Consider the following 17765-nt stretch of genomic DNA (forward strand, 5'->3'; position numbering starts at 1 on the left):
AATCAGCTTTCACAAGTCAAGTATCAAAATGACTGAAATCTCTTTAATAAATCATAGACATGTTTGTAGGCCAGGGATTCCCAAAGTGTGGTGCGCGCACCCCTAGGGGTGCGCGAGCTGCCGCTAGGGGGTGCGCAAGGTGAAAATTGTAATGGCTGCGGAGCTCAGAGAAGTCTGTCAGATGTCACCATTAGCGTAGAAACTCGTTTGCGGGTGGGCCAAAGAAAAAGTAAGTGGGAACAATGAATGTAATTGAAAACAAGTATATTTTTGCGCGCGCGTGTGTGTGTGTGTCCTCCACATGTGCCCTAGCTTCATAATAACAATGCGCCGAGCTTCAGCACTCTGGCCTGCGCACGCCGATATGTTCCGTATTTGATCATTTTTAACGGTGTTGGAGAAATCTGAAGGTGGTGAGTCATTCTGGCAGATTGTAATTAACACCTGTCTCATGCAGGTGTTCTGACATTGTAAACCTCACACACAGAACATTGTGGATGTAACAAAATAACAAGAAATGATTCCCATTCAGGCTTTTGACAGCGCGCTGAAGATCTGAAGTTCACAGTGCGTCTGTCAGAGGTCAGACGCGTTCCGGCTGAACCACGGCTCACGGGCGCACAAGTGAGCACATCTGGGCTGGGCAGAAGTCATTTTACAACACTGGTTTAAATAGCGCCAATAACAAGACGCGGTGACTTGAGCGGCTGTGCCGCGCGCGCGTGCGTGCACACACACAGATTCAATAAGCGCGCACGCTGCTTTAACTCCGGCGCGCCGTCAGACTGAAGGCAGAAATGAACGCTGCCTCCTCCGTGATAAAAACTTTTAAGAGGTTTTATAACAACATTTTTCATTCAAGGTCAAATTAAGATATTAGCTTCTGGGATGAGTCGGGTCCACTACAGCCAGTGACTCCCCATGAACCTGACCACAACTCCCGTTACTGCAGCATTTGTTGTTCCAATCAGCGTCGCAGCGGATCGCAGATTCAGCCACTCCATAAAACAGCAATGAGTCGGTCTGAGGTAAAAGTGAACATCATGGCTATTTCTTGTCCCCTATTGACATTTGATTACGCACAAGTAGGTGATCAGCTCAGGTTTACCCAGAGCAGAAGGAAGGAGAGCGCTCTGGCCACACAGGTTAAACGTTCCTACTTTAAGAAAACCGTTAAATTGCATTGTTTATGTGCTACCTGGGCACTCTAAATATTTATTTAAAATTAAATCAAAGGAAATAGTAATGGTATCGAATGTTTATTAATTACTATTTAAAAATGAAAGTGATCGGGATTTTTTTTAACCCTGTCTGTTTAGCTTGACATCTTACATATATATATATCTATATATATCTATATATCTATATAGATATATAGATATATATATATATAGAGAGAGAGAGAGAGCCATGCCCTGATGTGGGGGGGGGGGGGGGGGGGGGGGCGTCGACATGGTCGGGACATAGAAGGGGTGCGCGGCTAAATAAGTTTGGGAACCACTGTTGTAGGCTATTAGACAATAACTCTGTAATATTTAATAACTTTATCTAAGTCCTACTGAACAAAAAGATACACAAAATCTAAAAATATATTCTTGAAATATTTGTTTCATTTTAATAATAAAAATTAAAAACATTTACTTTACAAATACACTAAACATACTCTATACTTTATCTTTCAGTTTAATCTATCTCTCACTTTTCTCAGTTTTCATAGTGTTTTTGGGTCTGTGTGGCCAACGGGATCTTTGGCTCTATGTTTTACACTGAGAGCTTTGAGCAACGTGCCTCCACCACACATTTGCTGCAACCGGTTCATCCCTGAGCTGCACGGTGCACCTGCACTTTGACATATTGTAAACAACTGCAGAGCCTGGGGAAGACGGGATAAGAGCGGTTAAACGCTGTGGTTTTCCATATATCGGACCAGTTAGTTTTGATTCTACCATTTTCATCTGCTAAATAGGATGAAACGCGGACATTTTCATCGATCTATAAATACTCCGCAGATTCCAGGGGCAGACCGTGAAAGCGTACGTGTCTGGAAAAATGAACTTTTGATCACCTTAGTGAATGGAATAATAATAGCAGAATAATCCTGGAATGACCAGAGAACATGAAGTGACAACTTTTTTTTTTACTGTGGTGGTGGTGGTCTGTCATAAAAGGATCTCCGACCGGTGATCAAAATCTAAAGATAATCGGTGTCTATGTTTGACATTTATGACCACATTTGACATACATATTTAAGTTTGTAGAACAAGCGTGTGATAAATGACTTACTGCTGGAAACCGCTGGCTTTTTGATTCCCGCCTCCTGTGAGCCTGCGGGCTGCTGTGAAGCTGTGAGGGGGGCAGAGCCGGTGTCGGTACAATATCTGCTCGGGTGCAAGATCGGCTCGGGGACCTTCGACTGCCGATGACGTCAAAGTACGGCAAACCCACTCGGACAAAATACACTACACATCTATACTGTTGGAAAGCATTTAGCAGTTTCGTTATTAAAATAATGTTTCTTAAGACGTAAGTTTGTGTTTATAATAGTATTTGTAAAATAAAACACTATATTTGATTCATGTTGAACTCCTCTTTGAGCACATCCCTTGAAGGATCATATGGTATTAGCAACACCTGTGAAATTGTATTTGCAGGAAAGAAGTGTGTCCCATTTATTGAAGTATTTGTGTTGAGTTTTTGACGTCTTGTCCATGCGTAGTTCAGTTACGCTCATAGCTGCTAGCCAAAGCTCTGGAGTTAAAAGTTTTCTGGCTTTACTAAAATACCTGTCTGTACTTATTTGATTGATGGTAGTTTTACTTTCTATTAGACTCCAAATGTAATCATTTGGCACGTTTCTAATTCATAATTTGTAATAATGTAATCGTCAATATTAGCATTAGCATTCCTATGGGTTTTTCCAGGTATATTAGCATTGCGCTAACCACTCGCTGCCAAATTGCAGCCTTTGCCATTAGAAAATCTCCTTTTGTCACATCGCAATTTAATTGCACATGCAGTTAATCGTTCAGCCCTAATATACTTGCAGCTCTATGCTAAAAGTGTATTTTCAAAGAGGTAATGATGGATTTCTTTGTAAAAGTTGTCCATCTTTCCAATAGAAAAAATTTGCCTGGACCAACGTCACGTGATAACAACGTTACGTGATTACGTAATTCCGTAAGGTTCATGTTCAGCCAATCAATTACTTAGACGTCATCGGCAGTCGACGGACCCGAGCCGATCTTGCACCCGAGCAGATCTTGTACCGACACCGGCAGCCCCGCCCGTTGGAAACAGCGTGTGTGGACCGACTGTACCAACGTGAGGAATTGGGGGGGGGGGGGGGGGGGGGGGGTTTGGACTATAATTTCTCAACAATTAAAAACACATTGTTTTGTATTTGCAGACTAACTTTTACATTGTGGTTTTAGAAGACAATACAGGTTTACTGATAGCATTTATGTGTTGTGTTGTGAGGGGGGACGCATCCCCCCCGTCCCCCCGGGATCTCCGCCTATGGTTGCTATAAATCTTTTTTTAAACTCCTATAGATGTAGAAATAAAATAATATGTTTTTCTTGCTACATGTTTGAAATACAATTCCTAAACTAACTACATTAAAATCTTAGCAGGATTTTGTTTCTGTTGAAAACCCAAGCAAAATGAGGAAAACACAACAATCTCTTATAACAGAATTGTAAAAGCTTGATTGTAAACATTTGGATTTCTTTCAAATCATTCATCTCCATCTTGTAACAGAATGAGTCTGCAGGATGCCTAATGATGGTGACAGATGCTTAAAATCTTCTTCACAATACTCATGCCATTAAACACAAGGCAAGCAGGTGTCGCCCTAAAATTCCCCATCAAGCTATCACCTTAACTACACGGGCAGCAGAGGACATTGTTGTCCTCTGCTGCCCGCTCTCTCTTCATCGATGACACAGTCTGATGGGGTTTACACATTGGATCGTGTGACTGTATCATCGGTGAAGGGAGAGCGGGCAGCAGAGGGCAACAACGTCCTCTGCTGCCCGCAGATAAATGGAAAAGGAAGTGACGCCACCATCAGCATCAGCTCTGAGGAAGTTTACAGCCAGTAAACAAAACTGTCAGCAAGGTAAAAAGAAACCTTAAAAGAACCAAAAATGCAGTTAGAAACTAAACACAGCAAGAGCACAACAAAGATTCCAGTGCTGTTCTTTAAAATCAACACAGTTTTTGTTTTTATGGTAAAGTCACGGTGTGTATTTTCCTGGCGATAGAGGGCAGTACATACCTAAGTTATTGCTAGCAAAGCAGTATTTTTGTGTCGAGACACCAACAGATGGCCATTAGGGTAAAAAATCCTTCGGAGAGCAACCTCCAACAAGCACATCAGAGTCAGTTTCATCACTGGCAACGAGCAAATAAGTAAATGTGTCAAACAACATTCATGGATGACAAAAGTTTTGTGACAATTTGTTACAAATCAGTAAATGCATTTTGTCCTCAAAGGCTCCTGTAAAAGGAAACATGGAGTCTAATATGGCACAGAGACTTAGACCCTCGCCCACATATTTTAGACCAGATTCACTGAAAACAAATAACTCTTTGGATTTACTTGATTTTATTGTGTACATCGGTTCCGCATGATTACAATAAGTTTAACCAATAGAACATGTCTCTTTCCATCTACTAATAAACTCTCTCCCAATAAAAGTATTTTCTTTAAGTGAAACTGCTTTAAAAAATCATGTTGCCTCAACATGATTTTTCTGAACAAATGTAATTTATTTTTTTTTTATTTATGTTAAAATAATTTGCTTAGGTTCAGTGTACAATATTTAATTGTAATACCAACTTGATTTTTTTATGTTAGAATTACTCAAAAATATTGTGTAAACCTAATGCAAAGTAAGTCTGTCTATCCTACTTTACTGTTTCAAGTTGCCTGTTTCCAAATGTAATGTATTCATTGGTCCCATGTCTGTCCAAATTAGAACATGAAAAATATGAACTGCATTGACAAAAAGCCAGAGAACTGAAAAGTTGTTGTAAAACTCGGTTTATTAACATTTTAAGGGCAGAAAATGACAAAGCAATAAACTTCCATTATCACTGACTCTTAACAAGAGATTTATTTTTGTATTCACTTGAGGGAAACAAAAGAACCCGTGGAATTAAGCTTCACAGCAATAGAAAAAGAACAAAACTGCATATCAGTCAGTTTAATTAAAACTTCTCTGTCCTAAATATTGCATTTCACATCCAAGAATTTTAAATTGTGTTTCAAATGAACCTTTCCAACAAAACTGAAAACTTGCTGCTGTGAATGAGCTTCCCCTATCTAAAACATTTCTTGAACAAACAAGGCTTTCACATTAACAATGAGTGCAAAGCTGCTAAAATATCCAGACACAGAAAACCTTCTGCTCTGAATGAGCTTCCTACATATAAAACATTTTATGATAAAATCGAACTTTCATATTAATCAGAATAAAATTGATAAGTGCAAAGCTGCTGAAATATTCAAATACTGGAACTATTTAAGGACCCGCCTGTAATGACTTTTTACTGCGAGCTGCTTTTGGGACGCATCATTTCCACAGTTAACATTGGGCTGGACAGGAAATCACACACGGTTTCAGTGTAAAATCCATGGAAATTTTCAAAATAAAAGTACTGCAGCAATTTCCCTCTGGGATTAATAAAGTATTGATTGATTGATTAAATTCTATTTAATATATGAAACCTACATGTGACCCATTGCCTTATTTACTCCCAGAATCGTTCCAGAAATGCAGTGTTTTTTTTTCTCCATTGCTTTATTCCTGACAGTGGAGAGGAACAACATCATATTTAGGGATGGGTACCTTTGACATTTGAATCTATCCGGTACTAATTCCCGGTACCTACGAATCGATACCGGTACTTAACGGTACCAATTTTCGATACTTTTGAGTGTTTATTATTTTAATTCTCTTTTATAATTAAATATATATATTTTTCTCAATATATAACAATATTTGATAAATATCACGATAAATAACATACAACTGTTTGTATTTTAACATTGTCCTTGTAGTTTTATAAGTTGATTATTAAACTGAAGAAAACATCTTTACTGTGAACAAAATTTACTGTGTATCTTGATTCCTTTTGCCATCTTTTTTCATTAGATTTTTCCTACTGGGAAGTTAGAATTTCCGAGGAGAAAGCGAACGCACCATTAGCTGATAACAATGGTAGCAATGGAAGCTAACATACCAAGCTAACGTTATATTAAAGAGTTTATTTAGCTGCTGGAGCAGATTAAAACGATGATGCCTCACACTTAGATAGTTGTCACTGGTTTCGTCTTCACCCGTCACATTTAGTAAAGTGAAGCCAAACTTTAGAGCGTGTTCATGTTCTTCTAGTCGGGAATTTGGAGTTCCGAGGAGAAAGCGAACGCACCATTAGCGAAACGGAAGCTAACTTATCAAGCTAATTATATTTACCTACCGGAGCAGATTAAGATGAGGATGTCCCACTTAGATCGTTGTCGCTGGTTTCATCATTACCCAGTTACCCATCACATTTAGTGAAGTGGACCCAAGCTGTAGCCTGCATTCTTTCTACCATGCTGCTCTGTTTACAACTGGTTCGCAGCGAGCAACGACAAAACGCTCTTGCACATGCGCAGCTGTCTTGGCAAGTTCTCGTTATGATGGACGGGTACCGAAACGAGGCACCGTTTGAAATGACGTGAATCAGTGCTCGGTCGGTGCTATGGAATTCGGTCGGTAACTTAAAAAGTACCAAATTCGGTACCCATCCCTAATCATATATGACATCAAACAGCAATGACATGATTTCCTTCTTTTTGGTTTAGTGGTCGATTGCATAAACAAACCATGAGCGTTGAAGTCTCGAAGGGTTTTGTGATTTCATGAGTCCAGCGACAGCGAGGAAGACGTGCCACAGCCAAGACTCTTCCGGTGTGAAAAAGACCACTTTGAAGTTCGCAAGTAAACTGTTCCGCTGCCATTTTGCACCACTGGTGCTTCCAGTGTGAAACCGCCTTCAAAAGGAGAGCTGGCAAACACTGATGAGGTCATTCATGCAAACTAAAGATGACAGCGAAAGATTCAGGCCCGTTGGAACCGCAGGAGAGCAATTTTTTATCACTGGGGAAAATAAATAAATACACTTTAAAAACTGCTAAAACCCAGATGCACCTGTAAATGCAACAAATTGTGTTAGAAAACAACTACATGTAATATAGAAAACAAAAGGTTTTCATCACATTTTATTTCTATATGTCTTTTCAAGGTCACCATCCGAACAGATCCAATCTTGTAGTCAACAAGAGGATAAGCATCAAGGAGTTCTCTGAGTGCTACAAGAATCTTTGATCTTGTGGATACTGAGTTGAGTTCAAAGGCTCTATAGTGTTCTCCAGCCACCAAGCTCTCTTACTATGTAGAATACACTTTGATGCAAAATGCAGATTTGGTCAATTTCACAAAATTCCGGCAACCCACCTGTTGGCCTGTGAACCAGTACCATTCCCTTCTGATACGTTATGCTGTTTACTGTCACACTCTGTGTAAGGTGAACCTCTGGTGTGTCAGGGAATCTATCTCTGATTGTTTGCGTCACACCCTGTCCTGTCTTCTCCTAGGTTGTAGTCTGTGTCTCCGTTAATTGCTCCCACCTGCCTCTTGTTTCCCAATCACCATAGCTCCCGTTCCTCATGTATTTAAACCCCTTCTGTTCTGTGTTCCTTGTGGTGTCATTGTTCCAGTGTCAGCGTGCGTCTTTACTTAATAAACCTGTGGAATTCATCCTACCTGTCTGCCTGCTTCCTCCCCGGTCTGGATCCTCGCCTTTGCTCCGCTTCACTCCGCGCACGTCGTGACAGAATGACACCAACCGAACCCGTTGATGGATCCAGCCGGGAGATTATGCCTTGGGAGAACCTGCTCCAGTGGCTTACCCCGACCCACCAGCCGGCTTCTCCCTCTCCAGCCCCAGTTCCGCCTCGCCGCCGCCGGCGTCGCTGACCTTCGGCTGCAGCGTTCCTCCCTGTCCTCCCGGAACCGGAGGCATGTTTGGACCGGGAGCCGCTGCCAGATCGCTCCAGGTTCGTGGGCACGAGACTGGCGGTCTGTTCCCCCGGAGTTGGTCCGCGGCGTGGAGAAAAACGCCGAGCTCCACCACAGCCCTGTGTCCCGGCACGGAGCTGCGGACTCGCTGCTGCCCCTGCCCGACTCAGCGCCTTGTACCCGCCCCCGGCCAGGCCAGCAGTCCCATCACCGGTCCCATCGGCGCCCCCGTCGTCTGCAGGTGGAGCGATTGCAGCCCGGCTGATAGAGCTCCGGGCAGAGCTCGGCCGGTTCCGTGAGCTCATCAGCTGCCAGGAGTCTCATCTGGACACTCTAGCCTCCTCGTCTCGGGGCCAGAGGAGCGAGCCCGGGGTTCATCCAGCGGAGCTCGCCGGTCAGCGGGCTGAGCTGGTCCAGCTCCGTCGGACGCTCAGCCTCAGGGAGGTACAGCAGGACGATCTGACCTCCCGCCTCTCCTCATCGTTCCCAGCTGTCCCAGCAGCGGCTCTGCCATCGGCCCATAAGCCGACAGAGCGGGCCCAGAGATGGAGGGTACCGACCCAGAAGCAGACGGAGCCGGATCCGGTCCAAAACTCGGCGGTCCAGAAGTCGAGGGACCAGAAGCCGACTCCTCCGGGCCAGAAGCAGACGGCTCCGGTTCCGGTCCAGAGGTCGACGGTCCGAAAATCGAAGGACCAAAAGTTGACGCCCCGGGATCCAAAGCCGACGTCCCTGGACAAGAAGTCGATGGTGGCCGACGCCTGTTCCTGTTCTGAAGTCGACGCCCATTCCGTTCCTGTTCTGAAGTCGACGTCCCTTCCTTTTCTGAAGTCGATGCCCCTTCCTGTTCTGAAGTCGACGCCCCTTCCTCCTCTGAAGTCGACGTGTCCGAAGGCGCCTCCTCTGAAGTCGGCTCGTCTGATGACGTCGCCTCTGAAGTCGGCTCGCCTGATGACGTCGCCTCTGAAGTCGGCTCGTCTGATGACGTCGCCTCTGAAGTCGGCTCGTCTGATGACGTCGCCTCCTCTGAAGTCGGCTCGTCTGATGACGTCGCCTCCTCCTCTGAAGTCGACGTGTCTGAAGTCGGCTCGTCTGATGACGTCGCCTCCTCCTCTGAAGTCGGCTCGTCCGATGATGTCACCTCCCAAGTCATCTCGTCTGACGTCGCCTTGTCTGGGGATGCTCTCTGCACTCAAGAGGTCGACGCTCCATCCAGCCCGGCGTCTCCACGGTCTCCGGTTCCGATAGTGGTTTTGAGGGCCGCTCCGGCCCAGCCTGCAGAGACTTTGTCACCGGGGTGGTTTTGAGGGCCGCTCCGGCCCAGCCTGCAGAGACTTTGTCACCGGCCCAGCCTGCAGAGACTTTGTCGCCGGCCCAGCCTGCAGAGCTCCTCTATCATAGACGCAGGCCCTCAAGAGTCCGTCCTCGTCTCCTCTTCTGCTGCAGGCGCCGGCCTCCGAGGGCCCGTCGCCTCCTCTTCTGCCGCAGGCGCCGGCCTCCGAGGGCCCGTCGCCTCCTCGTCTGCCGCAGGCGCCGGCCTCCGAGGGCCCGTCGCCCCCTCGTCTGCCGCAGGCGCCGGCCTCCGAGGGCCCGTCGCCCCCTCGTCTGCCGCAGGCGCCGGCCTCCGAGGGCCCGTCGCCTCCTCATCTGCCGCAGGCGCCGGCCCCCGGACTCTGCTGATCCCTGCCGCCTCTCCATCGTCCTCTGGGCCCCCCTCCCCCCGCCCTGCTCCTGGTTCCTGTGGGCACCTGGGATCCGCCCTTTGAGGGGGGGGGGGGTACTGTCACACCCTGTCCTGTCCTGTCCTAGGTTGTAGTTTGTGTCTCCGTTAATTGCTCCCACCTGCCTCTTGTTTCCCAATCACCATAGCTCCCGTTCCTCATGTATTTAAACCCCTTCTGTTCTGTGTTCCTTGTGGTGTCATTGTTCCAGTGTCAGCGTGCATCTTTACTTAATAAACCTGTGGAATTCCTCCTACCTGTCTGCCTGCTTCCTCCCCGGTCTGGATCCTCGCCTGTGCTCCGCTTCACTCCGCGCACGTCGTGACAGTTTGAGCTATCTCGTCTTTGAGCAAGTCAACAGGTAGAGTTGACACAGCTGAAACCTCAAGTTCAGAAGTGCTAAAACTTGGAGAGCTTAGATGGTAAGCTATCATCATCTGATGCCTCAAGGCCAACGAGAGAGGAATTTTTTGTAGCAGCTTGTGTGTCTGACAACTTCTTAAAAAAGCTATGCTTTGCCTCAAAACGCATTGTCCACTGACTGACAACTGGACCAAACAGCCTAATCATCTGAGGATAGTGCTCCAAATAATGGTGTTTTGGGAGCAGTTTGATGTATGGGAACAACGCTTGGTATCTTAGCCTGTGTTCTAAGATCTTACTTTCTAAAAAAGCCAAAGAGTCATCACTATGTACAGGAGCGACTACAAGCTCTGTGATGTCCTTCAGATCCATGAGAACAAGCCAAGCAGGCTCATTTTCAGGCACAATTGATCCAACTAAAAAAGGTAAAAACCTGAGTAAGCTCCATTTCTCATGTGCATTGCCTCCAACTGTTTTTGTGCTGGAGAAACTTTGTGACACCACATGCGGTTTATTTGCCTTGTCACCAAATTTGTATGGAAATTTCAGAATAGCACTATTCAAATGGGCCAATGTGGAAAAACCTTTTGGATATAAGCACTGTTAAGCAATGAGCCAACTCTACTGGTATTATGCCCTCAAAAACATCATGAGCAAGATCGAGGGGATAACCAAAGTTGACATGAAAGTGAGTTAGATCTTTGGTGAAGATGCATTCCCTTTTTACTCCAAAACAACCTGTGCCTGTTTTTTGGGCTTGTTGGACATGAACCTGATGAAGCTCCTTGGTTCTTGGAGGAAAATCACCAGATGCAACAGAGTATAGTTGAATGTCCTTGTTCTTTCCTATGCAAAATCTACAGTAGTACTCCACAGAAAAACTCTGCAAAAATCCTGCAACACTGTGTGCTCCCAGGTTGTCAGCAACTACACTGAATAGTGTGCCTTTAACTGACTCTCTTAACAGCGGTACATACACACCATGTTCCTCTATTTTCAAATCCTGTAGAAGAGGTTCCAAGATTTTATCATAACCATAACTTTTAACATCGGTGGTTTTACACAAGACTGATAAGTAGATGGATGATAATGAGGAATTAGACCCAGTGGCGGAGCTTGATATGTGCAACATGTGCGGCCGAACAGGGCGGCAGTCTGGAGGGGGCGGCATTTAATTTCCTTTTTTTTTTTCTTTTTTTTTTTCATCAACCGATACATCAACAAAACATAGAAATCACATGTTCTTCATAATAATAATAGTGATGAGTGATGATAATAATAATATTTCTGTAATAAAAGCACAACAAAGTAATTGTTTACGTTTATATTGGGATTTTATTGCGCCCCCTTGTGTCCGCCGCGCCTCTGTAGTGCGCTCTATAGCGCCCTTCATCAGGTGGGGGGCGGAGGGATCTCGGAGAGTGATGATGGAGGGATACAGGTACCGTTTCACATATCACCGCTCACAAACATAATGGAGAAGAAGCGGTCGAAGCCATCTGGTGCCCAATTTCGGAAATAAAGAAAAGAAGAGGAGGAGAAACGAGGAAAAGATGCAGGTATGCATCTCTTTATTATTTAGTTGGTATTTTTCCCGCCTGTCCCCCAACTTATTGATTAACTAACCTCTCTAATCTGTACATTTGCATGGTGCTACGATGATCCCTTCAAATGTCTTTTGCTAGCTTCTTACGTTGCATGTATTTAGAACTACTTCCAACTGCTAGCATTTTCTTAGTCAAATGAGCTTTTATGAAAAGCTAAGAATGGGAAAACCGAAAGGCTGATAACCAAACGCTATCAAATTAAAATGATTCTTTGAGAATTTTGCTGAAATACATTAACGGCGGGCGGCAGGTCTCGCGCCGGCGCCATTCGCCTTTCTTTTTGGACTCGGGGAAATGAGCTACGTATTATTTACCCCACGAAAAACGGAGCGGCAGCGGGCCGCTGGAGGTGCCCTGCTAGTAAGATCCCGTTTAAACTGTAAACTGCCATAAAATAAAAACTATAATAGCTAGAGCGGTCTTTTTTTAGCTGAAAGTTGAGACTGTCTCGCCTTTCAGCACTGTGCGTCGATGATGTCATCGTGTTGCGTTAAGTGTGCTGCACAGCACACCGCGGCTATGTTAACTCACAGTGACCTTGAAGCAGTGTGGGAGAGTTGAGGAATTTAACCAGTTAAAATGGATTCATGGATATTTAATCAATAGTTGTGGCTCCTCTGGTCATTTAGTTCTTTGTCTGCCGGAGACATTTGCTGAATAAGGAAATAAAAACTTAAAATGACAAAAAAAAATAGGGAAAAACACTTGTTTTGTATTTTATCAATTATTAATGATTAATAGATTGGTGTTTTAACTTTTGGTAAAGGAAAACACACAATTTCCAGGCAGCCCCAGTCTGGAGAAGTGATGGTGACATCGGCCGTTAAAAATAAGTAATACTCTGAGGTTTTTATGAATACTTTGTACTTTTACTTGAGTATTTCTCTAACACCAGTACTTTTACTTGTAAATGAGTAATATTTTAACAATGTAACAGTACTTGTACTTGAGTACAGATTTTCAGAATTCTTTCCACCACAGCTGAAAACTGTAAATGCTCATTGTAACATGTTAATTAAAATGCTAAAGCAACAGGCGTGACATGAAGATTGTATTGTTTGTTTTATGCAACATCAGGAGCCCTACGCAGATATTTTGGGATGACATCAGCTGCCACTGAGGAACAGCCATCTACCTCCACTGCTCATACCAGTAGGCCAGTATTTGAACTCGAGGAGGGACAGTCTGCTGGCACCACATCTCCCCAGGAAGATACTTTAGGTGGGTTTTGCACATGTGTGTGTGTCCAGCAAATATTTAGCTATAGACATTTAAATAGTATTTTCACAGAAAATGGGAATTGTTCCATATAGCAATGTGGTGAGTTATGGTTCCATTTTCTGTCAATAGAGAGACCTACCAGTATATGTGAACTTGATGAGAGACAGCCAGCTGCCACATCTCCCCAACAAGATACGTCAGGTAAGTTTTGCACAAGTGTGTGTGTGTGTGTGTGTGTGTGTGTGTGTGTGTGTGTGTGTGTGTGCGTGCGTGCGTGTGTGTGTGTGTGTGTGTGTGTGTGTGTGTGTGTGTGTGTGTGTGTGTCCTGCAAACATTAGAGAAATTTGAATGTCACATATTGTATTTTAATAGAATATGTGAAATGGTCCACATAGCAATGTGTTGAGTTACGCTTCTGTTTTCTGTCAATAGAGAAGCCTGAACGATCAACCAATGAGTCCCATTGAAGGTGATGATGAGCCTCTTTCTTCAGACCCAGCCAAGTGACCATCACCAATTACTGACAGCATACGCACAGAGCTAGTTGGAAGAGGACCTACCAAGGTGCCAACTGCTATCATATTTCCCAGGAATGAAGGCGATGGCAGGTGTTGTCATCATCACTATTTCAGTTGAACTTTGACAAGTGGTGAGAAGGTGGCCAGGAGCTGGATGTTGTATTCAGTTAGCAAACGTTGTTATATATAATACACTCCACGCAATTTGAAACAAAGTTGTAGGTGTAATTTTTTTCTTGTGTGTGTGTGTGTGTGTGTGTGTGTGTGGGGGGGGGGGGGGGGGGGGGGGTCACAGGGGATCTCGCACAGGGCGCCATTTAGGCCAGCTCCGCCTCTGATTAGACCCCTGAGGCTAGTTAGCCAACACCCAATAAACAGCACAAAGCTTATGTTTCTTCCTTGATGTGACAAGAGGGTTGCAGGTTTCAAAGTCATCCACATAAAAATTTAGGATGATCTTCAACTTTTCACTAGCAAGAAAACAATTTCCATTAAATAGAGAACCATCTTTTGAAGAACGGTACACATACGAGTTTCCACAATCTGTCTCTTCTTGCTTTTGATAACTTTCAACAAACTGCTCAACAATATCCCTTCTACTCAACAGCTGTTGTAAAGACTTCAGTAAGGGGATATATTGGAAACTGTGTTTGTTTTTAACATGTATTCAACTGGCTCTACGACACTGAACTTCTCCTTGTAATATAGCTTACGAAGATAAGCTGTACTTAAAGGGCCACCCTTTTGAATGGATCTTTGCACAAGATTACCAGAGCAAATAGCATCAACTGTTTCTGCAACTATAAACTTCATCAACAAGGAGGTTTCTCTGATGAAAGATGTTACTCAATGTGTCATAAAATAATAGAATGGATGCAGAACAAATTAAATGATGGAGTTCCTCTAAAAATACATCAGTGGCTGAACTGGGTACAAGAACCAAATGCTCCAACTTCAGCAAAGCAGCAGCAAATCTTTGCTCTATTATTTCATGCACATTCTCAGTACGAGATGGACCACGTGAAAGAATGACAGCATCAGACTGCTCTAACTCCTGATCATTTTGCTCTAAATCATTTTCAGTTATGCTTTTTACAACTACTCCCTGTTTAAAATCAACTAGTCTGTGATGGCTATGTTTGTGATTTCTGTGTGTTTTAAATGTGCTGTAAATGTTTGTTTTGAAATCACACCCTAAAAACATACAAATGACAGTCTAATTTCTTTTAAGATGTGAATACATGTGAGCAAAATAATCCTTTTCTGATGACAAATCATTGCAACTACACAAGTGGCTGCTAAAAATTGCTTTCACTTTACAAGAGACTTCTGTGCAGTGAATTTTACTTTGATGGACAATAAGGGCATTCCATGTCTTTAAGGTACATGGACAATTCTGGTATGTGCATGGAAAGTGAGAACTATGTCCAAAATGTGGATGCTTTAATTTGTAGTTATGCAAAAGCTTAGACCTACCTGACACAGTTTCTGTGCACCCCTTACATCTCCACATTCCCAGTAACACCTAATCCTGTAAGACACAATCAAGTTAATCATGAGCCACATTATTAAAATACCAGCTTGCAATTAAGATACAAAAACAACATACAATACACAGTTCTAGAAGCATTATAAACATGTTTAATAATATTAAATAATTGTTACTGTTGTTTATAACTATAGCTTAGAATATGGCAAGATGACAATAATCTTGAATTTAGAAATTATTAAATTTCCAGTAGCATAAAACAAACATAATGATATTCATGTTATTATCAACACCATGCTGTAAATAAATATAACAGGGTTTGCTTCACAGTCTCTGATTTCATTGGGAGGGAAAGTGGCTGTCTTGTGCATTTCATACAGATTTATCTTTATTCACGGATGCTCTTTGTGGAGCTCAGGCATGCTTGTTGTTTAAGTCCGGGTAACTGCACACATCCACACTTGCTGGAGGGGAAAAAAAAAACCATCTCCAGCCATTACTCAGAGCTATATCTCTGCAATTTAGACTTTCAAAATAAAACCTAGGGATTTTTAGATAGCACTACCTTAGACTAACACATCTTTGTGTGGATGAACAAAAAAAATACATCTCAAAGTTAACGATGCAGCACAAAGCTTCCAAATGAATTTGAGGGCTGTGTCTCAATTCAGGGTCTGCATCCTACGTCGGCCGGATTCGTCGGCCGGTTACGTCACAGCGCCGCGACTAGGCCTGTCCCAATTCGAAGACTCCTTCAAATGCGGTCGACGAATGCGGCCTTCTTGTCGCCTGAATGAAGGATGGGTCCGGTGTATCATTCAATAGGTAGCATTTCCCAAGATGCCTTGCGGGCCGGCCGGCAGAAAAACTTAAAAACAATGGCGGACAGTGAAGCGGGAGCTGTTGGAGAGGATTTCGCATATAAATGTAAGTATAAACTTGAAAACTGTTAGGTTAAGGACTTTTTGTGATACATGAACGTTATTTTAGTTAGAAATGTTACAGTAAAAGTGTTTGTATTGCGGTCTCGGCTCATATGTTCGGCCGCGCTCGGTGTCGTACTTCTCCCGCTACGTTTCCCCCCTGATTTTAATAGAAGTTTGTATTTTAGGAGCAAAAGAGAAAACCAGGGAATTTATTAAGCTTAGGGCGGAGATGGACCACATGATCACCGGAGCAAAGTATTCGGCGGCTGTGGCATGGAGGTACAATAACATCTCATATTTTAAAAACTCATTTGAGTTTATTTTTTTCTGCGAAAACATGAGGAATAACCCGTTGTCCTCTTTTCTCTTCCTGTTTCTTTTCTTACATGTTTGTTAAGACTATTCTGGAGAAAATGGGACTCCAGGGGAAGGTGCCAGCGATGACCAGCTTCTGGAGCTCATCAGGGAGGACATGAGGCTGCAGAGCAGCAGAGCAGCTGATGCTGTCATTCTTTCACGTGGTCCATCTCAGGAGAGAAGGGAGAATTTTGACAGCTTTTTACTTTGCTAGAAAAAAATGGTTAATAAAGATTAAACATGTACATATAAAAGAAATATCTAAATAAAATCAGTTCTGCATTAAACTCTTGAATTTTATTTTTGTTTACAAATGAGAATTGTTTACTAGAGGGTATCCCGCTGGGTCTTAAAGTCTTAAAAGGTGATAAATCAGTTTTGGTCAAATTAAGACCCTTAGAAAGTATTAAAAACTATTATCACATCTTTGCTCAGGCTCAGCTTGTCTAAAGTATTTTCTCTGAATTAGCTCTCCAACAGTCAAGGAAATGATTAAAAAGCTAAATAAAACGTCGAGCTCCATCGTTTCAAGTTCCTTCTCCCTGCTCAGCGGTTCCACGGTTGCTAGGCGACGGAACGTTCGCCCATAGACTGTACATATACTGGACAAACGGATTCCATTGGCTTCAATAACACGTTTGTTGTCTATAATGGGAGGTGGCCACCACCGCCATTTTGACCGTGTCACAGGTTCCGTCCAGCCCAGACAATTCCATAAAAGGGAAGAGAGGAGGCGCTGAGGGTGTGGCTGTAAGGCTGGGCTCGAGTGACGACACCCAGGCGAACTAGCTACGAGCTAACCTGAAGCTAACCCTGGCTAACCCAAAGCTAAAGCGGAGGTGGGAGCCGAGCTAACGGATGTAGCCACCTAGCTTCAACCCAACCGGAGCTAACTGGAACACCCATCGACCTGAACCTCATACGGTGTTTAGGTGGAGGTTTTCTGCGCCTGTTCGTGAGAAGTACCTGTATTAAAAAAGTTTTAAATCGGTAAGTTTATAATTTATTTCCGTAATGAATACATTTTGCTTTGAGCAAGTTTTCAGTTGTTTTTTTCGGCGCTATCACTCCTGAGTCGCACCAGCCATTAAATGTATCATGAAGAAGAGAAAATATATTTAAGTCGTATTTTGGGGGGACATTTTATTATCTTTCTTACAAAATCTGAGACCAAACGTTTCACATTGCAACACAAGCACCGGTAACCATAACAGAATGAACAGCCAGCAGAGGAGAGGATGGCGGTGTTTCAAACCCTCCCGGCCGGCGTGTAGAGCTCATTCCTGGGCTGGAGCCGGCCCTCAGCACCCCGCCACAGGCTCTAACAGATGCTGGCGGTGTTTCATATATTTCCAAAACGTAATACTTGTTTGTATCTTGTACAGCCAACTAGTCTTTATTCTGGACTCAGTACAATTTACCAAAAGTAAAGAGACATTATACAGATGAAGTAAGCACAAGATAACTTACTGGAAGACACAGAGTTATCAT

At 43.5% G+C, this 17765-nt stretch overlaps 1 protein-coding gene across 1 annotated transcript in view; it reads left to right on the top strand.

Moving 5' to 3' along the window:
* The window catches only part of LOC139071766 (basic proline-rich protein-like), a 191007-nt gene that overhangs the window by 101278 nt on the left and 71964 nt on the right, over window positions 1–17765 (top strand). The window lies entirely within an intron of this gene.

Source organism: Nothobranchius furzeri, chromosome 9 (genome assembly GCF_043380555.1).
Source record: "Nothobranchius furzeri strain GRZ-AD chromosome 9, NfurGRZ-RIMD1, whole genome shotgun sequence".
In the NCBI taxonomy this organism is placed as follows: domain Eukaryota; kingdom Metazoa; phylum Chordata; class Actinopteri; order Cyprinodontiformes; family Nothobranchiidae; genus Nothobranchius; species Nothobranchius furzeri.